This window comes from Panicum hallii, unplaced genomic scaffold (assembly GCF_002211085.1).
Source record: "Panicum hallii strain FIL2 unplaced genomic scaffold, PHallii_v3.1 scaffold_28, whole genome shotgun sequence".
Classification (NCBI taxonomy): Eukaryota; Viridiplantae; Streptophyta; class Magnoliopsida; order Poales; family Poaceae; genus Panicum; species Panicum hallii.
In genome coordinates, this window is record NW_020356171.1 from 148,436 (window position 1) to 159,361 (window position 10,926).

Sequence of the window (10,926 nt, forward strand, 5' to 3'; positions counted from 1 at the left end):
GTCCTGTTCCTGGCGGCTGTCCTGTCCTCTGTTCTGTGCCACGGCGCTGGGCAGGGGGTGGCACAGGGGGTGATGCAGAGGCGGGGGCACGGCGCCCTGGTGGTCGGTGGCACTTCTGGCGATGCGGGCGGGTGCAGGAGGAGGAACGCAAGAGGCAGGAGCGATACGCAGGGGCGCAAGCGCACAGGAGCTCACGGCAGAGGGAGGGGGTGGTGGCGTTCTGGTGGGGGACGAGGTGAGGCGCGACGTGGGGACTTGTGCACTCCGGGGCGGCAGCAGCTGTGCTGGGCACACGGCGGGCAGGAGGACGAAGAGCGATGTACAAGGGGCTAGGGTTACGTGAGGATTTATAGGGCACGCAGGAGGTTTAGCGAGCAGGGAAAATGGTGCGAGGCTGAGGGGCTCGGTCGTGGGCTAAAACAGTTTCATCCATGGGCCGAGAGCTAAACCTGGGCTGGCCGAGCAGATTCGTTTGGTGCGGGCCTGGAACACTGAACCGGGCCGCGGAAAGAAGAAAGTGTCACACCCGGTTTTAAGAACAAAACCGAAAGCATAACTATATGTATGCCAGGATCAAGTTCCATACATATAGTGACTTCATCAGTGAATAATCAGCAACAGTATCACGAAAAGAGAATTAAAAGACTATAAAGATTATCAGAGTTATACAGCTTATCCTGGAAACGAAGACTCCACACTTCACAGGCAATCGACCGGGGGTTCCGCAGGCCTAGAACTCAGCATCATCTTCAAAAGACTTCACATCACTTTCTCCTCTGAGCAGCAATTATAACAAGCGTGAGTACACTTATGGTTGGTACTCAGCAAGTGTTGGGAATTATATGACATGAAGGCTAAAATCAAGGAAAGGCTGACTGGCTTACTGCGATAAGCAATTTTAGTTGGTCAAGTTTTAATAGCACCTGATTACTAAGATATAAATTTATACCAAAAACCCACATTAAAAGAGAGAAGAGATACAGCATAAGCATAACCACAACCATAAACATGGTCCACGATAACCATAACAATAACAATGGTCCTCGATTTAATTCATCTTCAAGTTCAATTATCATGTGAGGGTCCAAGCCGCTCGTAACCGTGAGCACGGCTGATATATCAGTTTTCACTCTGCAGAGGTTGTACACTTTACCCACAATTCGTGTCTCCCGATTTGCCCGAGGTAGCTAGCCTCTTAAACACTTCCGAGGTGAGTGGCAAGGGATTCACTACGAGGCCTTTACAAAGATTCCCTAACTTATGATAATCCGCTAAGGTTTCAAGTCAAAGCGGTCATAACTCTCCCTAATGAGGTAGACGCCTTACCCAGGACCATATCATACCCTCAAGAGGACCGAGCTATACCCCGACGATGCAACCCCTTTTGCCCTTTCGGTAAGATCATCATAAGCTAGAGTTTCTAATTAGTTAGCCAAGACCAGAGCCATATAGTATTGTGGTTGCACTGTTTTCTTGGGTGGTTCTCCATGTTCCGATTAAACATATAATCTTGTGATTAACAACACAAAGAGCATGAACATGGATAAAACATGTGTAACATCATCATTGTTGTCATCATGGTTATATATTATTCCCCAAACCATAACCAGTTGAAGCAACTAAGCAATAGCTACCCAACAATAAAGGTAAAACCCAGGTTGACAAGGAATGACCATAAAGACTAGGCATATCCTTAATTAGGATCCATCAAAATTAGGACACGTGCATGCATATAAAGAAAATGTTGTATTTATTGTGATTATTAGGACAAAAGCATGATCAAGGAAACATTTGCCTTTCTTTTAGAGAATAGCTGCTCAGAGTCTTCAACTCTTGTTCTTGAAACTCTATATCTTCAAAGCTCTTGGATCACGCTCCTTCTAACGTCACACAAGCAACGGGCCCAAAACATACAAGCAAGCAAACAAACAAGAATGACTAAGAACAGATACAACAAACAAAGGAAAGCTTTAAAAGAGCAAACTAAAGGATAAGGCTCGTTGCTACGATCACGAGAAAGAAAGAAACGCGGAAAACGGAGCTAGGGTTGAAAAGATACAGCTATCGGGAGATTTATGTTATAAAAGAAATAAAAGAACTATAGGCTTTTACTTATTTTAATTTAGAAAACTAATGTAAAAGATATTCAAAAGAGAATATCCCTATTTATGATTAACTCATATTATATTTGCATTTATAAAGATGAAATAGAACTTAGTCAAATTTTATATACAATTCTCTATGTATAAATTACACTAATTAAATAATTAATTAGAAAAGAAAACTTGTGAGAACATCTAAACGCATAACTTTATGATTCGAGTTGAACTAAACAAATTAAATTACAAACACATTTGAGTTGATATTAATCAAATTAACATTAATTATGAAAACCGGAGAAAAGACTTAATTGGATTTTATTTCGGAAAACTAGATGAGAGGATATTATTCAAATTAAATTGATATTTATTTTAAAAACAGGAATTACGGCACAACAACGCTACTAAACGATAGCTTAGGGTTTTAGAAGACTAACGCAAAAAGAACGGATCGAAAAGGATATAAAACGCGGAAACTACGCATAAAACAGCACTGCAAGGACCTATACGAAATTAACTATAGACTTTAGGGGTTAGCAGAAAAGAAATACAAGACACAGAAAATAGTGCTTGCAAAACAGGAAAAGATTAGGGTTAGATCTGAAAAATCCCATGGTGGGGCTGGATTGAGAAGATGGAATAGATCTAGGGGGTTTTCTGCAATTTTTACAAGACACAGGAAAGAACAGGAAAATTACATCTTTCTCCAGGGACTGGATTGCAAGATCTCGAGTTCCTCCATGGCTGCTGCACGGGAGCTTGCTGCCGGACAAAATTGGAGCGATTTAGACCATGGGAGAGCACGGGAAGTGGGGGAAAAGAAAGAGGAGAGGGAGGGGGTTCGATTCCATGTCTTACCCGCAGCGGAGATGCATCGAGGCGATCGAATTTCGCGAGAGAAAACAGCAATGTCAGGTCTGTTCTGTTCATCTGTTTCTGGGCGATTCTGTGCGTGCAGCTTGCAGGGGATGACAGCGGGGCTGTAGGGCAGCGTGGTGCAGGGGGGGAAGTGCAGGGCGCGCAGCGCAGCACGGGTACAGGGCGACGCCGGGGGCTAGGCGACGGCGGCGCTGGCAGCAGCAGCAGGGGCGCGAGCAGCAGGGGCCAGGGGTGACGGTGATGGTGATGCAGGGGCCGTGCAGGAGGACGGGGGAAAGGGAACGGCTGCAGCAGCTGCTGCTGGCGGCGCGCAGGGGCAGGAGCGGCCTGGGCAAGGCGACGAGGAGGCCGGCAGGGGTTGGCAGTGTTGCGGCAGGAGATGCACAGAAGGGCGACGACGCTCCTGGTGGCCGGCGGCAGCACCGGTTTCGTGGATGCGCAGGAGGAGGGAGAGCAGGGGCGCGAGGAAAAGCTAGGGCCGGCTACATGGGCAGCAGGGATGCGATGCAGAGGGTAGGGTTACGCGAGAATTTATAGGGCACGCAGGAGCCGACGTAGGGGAGAAAAATTAGGGCCGGCTACTGGAGAAACAGGTGGTGCAAGACATGTTTAAATAAGCCTGCAGATATCATGCTGGACTCCAACTCGAACGAGGGTAAGGACACGGCGGCGCATCGGGCTGGGACTCGTTCTTGAGTCCGGATTGCTCACGGGAGACGGGATTGGACCGACCAGCGGGTCCCACAATTTAGCGAGCAACGAGAGGATAGAAGAGGTAACAGAAAGAGGAAACGAGAAGGGCCAAGTGAGTTCGTTTATGAGCCAAAACATGATCGGGTGAGTGGTGAATACGAAAACGAGCTGACTGAGCTGATTGAACATGAACGAGTTATTCGAGAGCGTGGAAAAGCGAAGGAAAGGATCAGGCCGAGTCGTTGGAGCTGACGGTGATCGAACATCATTGGAAAAACACCGAAGATGAGCCGCGAGGCGTCGTTTTCGAGCATGACTTGATCAGGGAAACGGTTAGAGGAACGGAAGCTCGACGGAACTTCTTAATGATTCGGAGAGGATAAGGTTAAAAGGATATACAACAAAGATACGGCTCGGTCTGACTGCGATGAAAATCAAAATAGAAATATTTTCCCAGAACATATTTTTTAAGTTTAAAATAAATCTAGAAAAGTCCAGATAAATATTTCAAACCAAGGAAAATATATCCGGAAGAATCTCAAAATTTTTCGAGGAAAACTCGGGAGGTAATTTGGGTCACGAGGAATCCAAATAAAATACTTGGAATTCATGAAAAAGAATTTTAGAGCTTTCCAAATAATAAAATAAATGGATCTAGCTCTAGGATAAATAGAATAATTGCCAGAAAAATCTTTAAAATTCTCAAAAAAAATCCTATTGATAGATGAACATATTGTAAAAGACATTCACATCCTAAAATTAAATATTTTAGGGTGTGACAGAAAGACGGGGAGGTGGAACCACATCAGCGCAAACCGACGGGCCGTTTGAGAGCGAGGATCGATTGCGGATAGAACGAGATAGAGAGATGGAGATAGAGAAAAGTCGAGCGGGTTCGGTTATGGACCGAAACAGGATCGGGTGAGGGCTGAACACGAAAACGAGCTGACAGAGCTGGTTGAACGTGAACCATTTATTCGGGAGCGCGAAAAGAGAAGGAAAGGACCAGGCCGAGTCGTTGGGGTTGATGGTGATTGAACATCGCCGGAAAAACACTAAAGACGAGCCACACGGCGTCGTTTTCAAGCACGACCTGATCGGGGAGAACGGTTAGAGGATCGGGAGCTCAATGGGATATCTTAAGGATCCGGAGAGGATAAGGTTAAAAGGATGTACAACAAGAGACGGCTGGGTCCGACTATGATGAGAATCAAAATAGACATATTTTTCATAACATATTTTTAAGCTTAAAATAAATTTAGAAAAGTCCAGATAAATATTTTAACCCAAAAAAATATATCTGGAAGAATCCCAAAAAATTTTCGAGGAAAACTCGGGAGGTAATTTGGGTCACGAGGATTCCAAATAAAATATTTGGGACTCATGAAAAAGAGTTTTAGAGCTTTCCAAGTAAAAAATGGATCTAGCTCTTGGATAAATAGAATAATTGCCAGAAAAAATCTTTAAAATTCTCGGAAAATCCTATTGGTTGATGAACACATCCTAAAAGACATTCACATCCTAAAATTAAACATTTTAGGGTGTGACGCCCCGCTTGTCAGCTGCCCCCGGTGGAAGGTGAAGGGACGCTGCGAGGAGGCCGGCCGGCTGGGCTAGGCCGCGGCCTGCGGGCCGTGTTACACGGGGGAAGAAAGGGAGGAGAGGAGAAGAGCTGGGTTGGGCCATGTGCTCACGGGCCGGTGGGCTATGCTCGTGTTGGGTTTCGGCCCATGGTGGTTAAAGTGATTAGGGTTTGAATTTGAATTTGAATGGCCCATTCAAATTCAAATTCCACTCAATTGAATCAAATAAATTTGGAAGCAATTCAAGTAAAATCCAATCAACAAATCCAAACAAGATAATTTGCAATTAAATCCAAGAGGCTTCAAATAATCACACTAACATCTTAATGGTACTTGGTTTAAATAAAATTACGTTGAATTTGCTACAATTTCGAAATGGAGGGAGCTCATACTACTATTTGCAACTAGCTAAGGCACATACATGAAAAGTTTTTGAAATTTCACAATTTTGAACATTGACAACATTCCGGGAGAAACCCAAGATGTTACAGCTGCCGTCTCCGCCGAAGATGTCGTTGACGATGTTCTTTGGGTCTTGGAAATCTTTGGTCCCCGACTTGTCGGCCTCATCGTCATCCTCATGATCCTTCCGCTAACGTACTCGAAGAGCGAATGCTTGGACTTCGGGTGCATCGGACATTGCCTGTGTAGGACCTTCTCAAACTAAGTTTGATTGTTCCCCAACTTCTTGCCCCGTGGATTGTGCTCAACAGCCGCGACTTCATGATCTGGCTTGCGTTTTTGGGGGTTTCCCAAGTTGTTTTTCTAGCCTTTGTCGGAGTGGTTGTTGTTGTTGCCCTGCTTTTCATTATTGCGCTTGGGGAAGCGCTTGTTCTCCTCATCTTTCTAGTCGGCCCACCATGCCATAATGTCACGGAGTTCCACTGCAGTAGTCGGGGGGTTGCGTCCGAAGTCGTGGTAGGTGTGCTTTGAGAAAAAACCATTCTGGAAGCAGTGGATGACGTCCTCATCGGTGATGTTCGCGATGGTGGCTCGCATCTTGAAGAAGCGCCTGGTGTAGGACCTTAGGATCTCGTTCATCTCCTGCTTAACCAAGGACAAGTCATGACGAGTACCTGCTCGGATCATGGATCACTGGAAGTTGTCAATGAAGGCCCTCTAAAGATCCTCCCAGGAGTCGATGGAGTTCGGCTTGAGGCTCTCGAGCCAATTGAGAGGCACAGATTCCAAGGCTACCAGGAAGTAGAGTGCCTTGGTGGAGTTGGATCCACCTGACACCTCGATGGCGACGGAGTAGCAGCGAATCCACTAGCGTGGGTCTTGCTTACCGTCGTACTTGGGGATGCCGACTGGTTTGAAGTCCTTGGGGTAGGAATGATCAGTGATGTTGGAGGAGAACGTGGGGAAACGGTCACTATCGTTGGCGTTGTGGTATCTGTCAGGTCGGTCCCTTCTCTTTGCTTCAATGACGTGTCGCGCGTCGCGACCATCATTGATCTTCTGCCTCAGATCAGCTGTAGGAGCGGTCTATAGGCTGGCCTCAGGATGGGCATCGCCGTGAGGCCTTGCATTGTGTTGGCTACGAGGTGGTCATGGAGGTTGCTGCAACTCTTGGTCGATGTTGCCATGCACGGACTGCTGGCCTTGGCAATTGCTGGTGGCCACCCTAATTGACCTGGTTGCGCTTGTGGTTGTTGCCCCCTACCCCTTGGGGTATGTCTCCACCTCTGGGGGTGCGACCGACCTATGCAGATTCTGTGACGCTAGAATCTCGAGAGGGTGTTCCATGATGAAGACATCGGGTTTTGCTCATCAAGTTGCACGAACGTGCGCTTAGTCAGGTACTGCAGCCTTTGCACCTAGGGTTTGGTGGTAGTTGTTGAACTAGGAGTGCTGCCTCTGCAATAGCGCTAATCAGGGTGCGGTACTGCCGATCTTCAGCCGTTCCGAAGGCGCTGTTGAGGTTCCTGCGGTACAGCAAGTTGCGTGTGCAGTTTTCCGCATTCCACCTGCACTTGGCGCACTTGGCATTCTTCAACTGTCGAATCCTCTTGTGCTCTTCGTTCTCATTCTGGGGAGCATCCGTTGTGTGCTCGTTGCCGGATACGTCCGCGAGTAGTTCAGCATCATACTCTAGACCTGGCTCATCATCCTCCGTGTTGCGGAGGGAAGCCATGTAGACTTGGCAATCTGGTGAGGTCTCAGCCGTATGGCTGTACTCAACTAGCTCTATGCTACACTCTTCCTCTTCAGTGATGTGAGAAAGGGGCTTGCCTTCCTTTAAAGGCAGTTCCTACATGAAGGCCACAAGGCAGGAGTCATATTCGAGTAGCTTAGAGGGCTCCATGCCCTTCTAGTACACGAACTGGCCTTGCAACATAGTAGTTATCATCAGACCCAGATGACTACCCAAAAAGGATTCGGGGTCATCGTCTGAATCCGAGTAGTTGTCCAAGATAGGGGGCCCCCGCCAAGCGGTGGCTCCCTTGTCCTATATCTTGAGCAGATGACTTAAGTCCTCCTCTAAGTCGAAGAGGGACTCAAACCGCATAACCTTCTGGTAGACCAAGGCAGCATTGCGTAACCCGAACAAGAATCGGGTACGATCCTCCTTACATCGGGTTGATTCCAATCCAGGAAGTCCTGGTGCAGCACGAGTTGAAGTCGCATCGAGAATGGACATCTTCTCAATCTCCCTGGCGAGATCGAGGAGCAGCATCTCATCGAGGTTGGCAATGAACTCGTCGAGATCACTACATCGGGTTGCTGTAGAGGCCTCCGGCTTGCTAGTGTCGGCCAGGTGGATGTTGAAGACACCTGAGCCAACGGCGACGTAGATCCAAGAGCCGAAGACGAATGTTGTGCCATCGTTGAGCACGGCGGTGATGAAGTCAAAAGATGCCATCGAGTTCTCCAGTGGATGCTCAATGAACACCCCTACCTGACGCTGAAAGGATCGATGGACCAAGAGGGGGGGTGAATTGGGCCTTTTTCTATTTCTAAAACAAGATAAAACAACCTTAACCTATGCAAGAACTACAAAGGCACCAATTCACCAACCGGATAACTAATCAACCGACACAAGCTAGTTAAGATGAAAAGAGATAAAGCCTAGCAAGGTAGATCTAACTAGTGATTCCTAAATCAAGCACATGAATGAATTGCATGAAAGATAATGCTTGAAAAAGTAAAGTGGACAAGGGACAACCGGATTTTTCCCGTGGTATCGATGTGTTGGCACACACCCCTAATCCACGTTGTGACACTCACAAAGAGTATTGTCACCTCCCAAGTCACCAAGACGAGGGCGCTCACTAAGAGTCTCCGTTCACCATCCCGGTGTGGTGGAGATCAAGCCACGTACAAATCTCTTCTCCGGGCTTCCACAATCCTTGGCAAGCTCCGCGAGAATCACCTCGATCACCAAGATCGCCTAGGTGATGCCAATCACCAAGAGTAACAAGCTAAGGCCTTCACTTGAGCAAGAACCAATCACCAAGAATGGATGCACACAAGCTTCTCTCTACTCAAGTCCTTAATCTTGCTTCTTGAATGATTGAATGAACAAGTGTATGAAATGTTGAAGCTCAAGGTGGCTCTTGACTATAGTATGTGTGTTTGGATGTTGCCTGGTGTCAAGAGTGGTAGAATGACCCATTGGAGGGGTATATATGGGCAGCTCACACGAATAGAGCCGTTGGAGAAAAAGCTGCCAGAAAACTGTGTAGCGCCGGTTAATCCGACGTCCCTCCAATAGTCATCGTCGGTTTAACCGGTGAATGTAAACTGCCTCTTCTGAAAACTAGCCGTTACAGCTTGGGCAGATTAACCGTCGTTGCATCGGTTTAACCGGTGAGTGTAATCATCCATTGATCAACAGAAATACCAAGTCACTGGACAACTGCACCGACGTCCAATTTCAAATAGCGTCGGTTTAACCGGTGAGTGTAGTTGTCCACTGATCAACTGAAAACCGAGTCTCTGGACAACTGCACCGACGTCCCTTTTCAAATATCATCGGTTGAACCGGTGAATTGACTTGTCAAACTCTGCTGACCTTGTTTAACCGACGTATAGAAAACCTGATGCGTCGGTTAATCCGTTGATAAGGATTTTTCTAATTTTGCCTTTTCTGACTTGAGTCTTGAATGAAATCCAAATATTCTTGAGATATAAGTTGAGATCCACTTATTTGAGCTTCTAGAAACCTGAGTGACCATTGTGTGCATCCATTTTCAAATGACCATGTCCATGCTCAAGTTACTAAGCCTAAACCCCTCTTAATAGTGCGATCACTACAAAACTATAAAACCTATACTAACCTAAGTGTCCTTCTCAACCTTATGACACTTAGGACTAGAAAGATCCTTAGTCTTGACACATTATAGAGTTGAATGCCGAGATCGCCTTTTTGAATAATGAAAATTAGGGGCCTCTTTTGACATATAACCAAATGAGCAATAATGATCTATAGAGCTGCACAAACTCATTAGTCACAATAATGGTTGTCATTAATCACCGAAACATACCTTAAGGGCCTAGATGCTTACAATCTCCCCCTTTTTGGTGATTGATGACAACACAGACATAAATAACGAGAGAGCGAGAAAGATATGGCAAGAATAAACATAGGCAAACTCGAAAGAAAGGAACCAAAGAGCTCAAAGGCTCAAACGAAATCCATAGATATGTCTCAAAAGCTCAGCATGCTCAAATGACAAATGTACATATCCATGAACTCAAACCAAATACCAAAGAGCTCAAAGGCTCAAACGAAATCCATAGATATGTCTCAAAAGCTCAGCATGCTCAAATGACAAATGTACATATCCATGAACTCAAACCAAATATAAGACAATGTATAATACAATAAGAAACAACAAAGTCCTGATCGAGCTCTCTCTAGTGCTACCCTCCCCCTGACTCTCACTCCCTCTCCCCCTTTGGCATCCAAGCCCAAAAAGGGTAGCTACTGATCCGGGTGACGAGGTACGGCGAGGAAGCGATCCGGGTCATCGTCGTCGTCGTCGTCAGACGGTGGATCCTCAGTGACTGACGGTAGCTGCTGATCTGAAGGGCCTGCTGGTGCTGAGCTGACCGGAGGTGTAGCTGTCGTCGAGGCTGTCGTCGAGGCCCTGGTGCTAGCACTGCCTGGGAGAGGGTTCGTGGAAGTAGTAGCCGGCTCAGCAGAAGATGTGTCAACATCTGAAGTAGTGAGTGCTGATGCTGCCGGCTGTGACGACTGCTGAAGTAAGGACACCTCTCCGCCTCCCCCTGAAGGTAATGGCTGTGGTACGACGGGGAGGCCAACGGACTGCACTGCTGAAGGTGACTCCTGGAAGAGTGAGGTCGCAGGCAGTGGAGAGAAGAGAGGACGACTCGCAGACCCAAGTAATGCTGACAGTGAGAACATGATCTCTGGGGTCGCGGAAGAAGCTGGAGCAGTAGTGGCCGGAGCTGGTGTGACTGCAAGTGGAGGTGCTCCGGTGCCTTGAAGGCCTGACAGTCCTGGCTGCTGAGGGGCGAGTCCGGTGTGAGAATATAGCTGTGAAATCATCCCGAACATCGCCATCATGCCCTGCTGCATCTGCTGAAACTGAGCGTCCGTCCTCTGAGAGACTCTGTCAATAAGGCCGACGAAACGCTCCTCTGTAGCAGCTCGCTCTCGGGCGGCCTCCCTCTGAATCTGTGCAAGCTGGGCCTCATGGGCT

General features: G+C 47.2%; 1 long non-coding RNA gene across 1 annotated transcript; it reads right to left on the reverse strand.

Annotated features, from left to right (window-relative positions):
- Positions 1-1,838: 1,838 nt before the first annotated feature.
- Positions 1,839-3,465, reverse strand: LOC112878585. The gene is made up of 3 exons (XR_003225802.1): positions 2,958-3,465; positions 2,798-2,861; positions 1,839-1,880 (listed from the first exon to the last, which is right to left on the reverse strand). It is a non-coding gene; the product is annotated as an uncharacterized LOC112878585 (long non-coding RNA).
- Between the last annotated feature and the right edge of the window lie 7,461 nt (positions 3,466-10,926).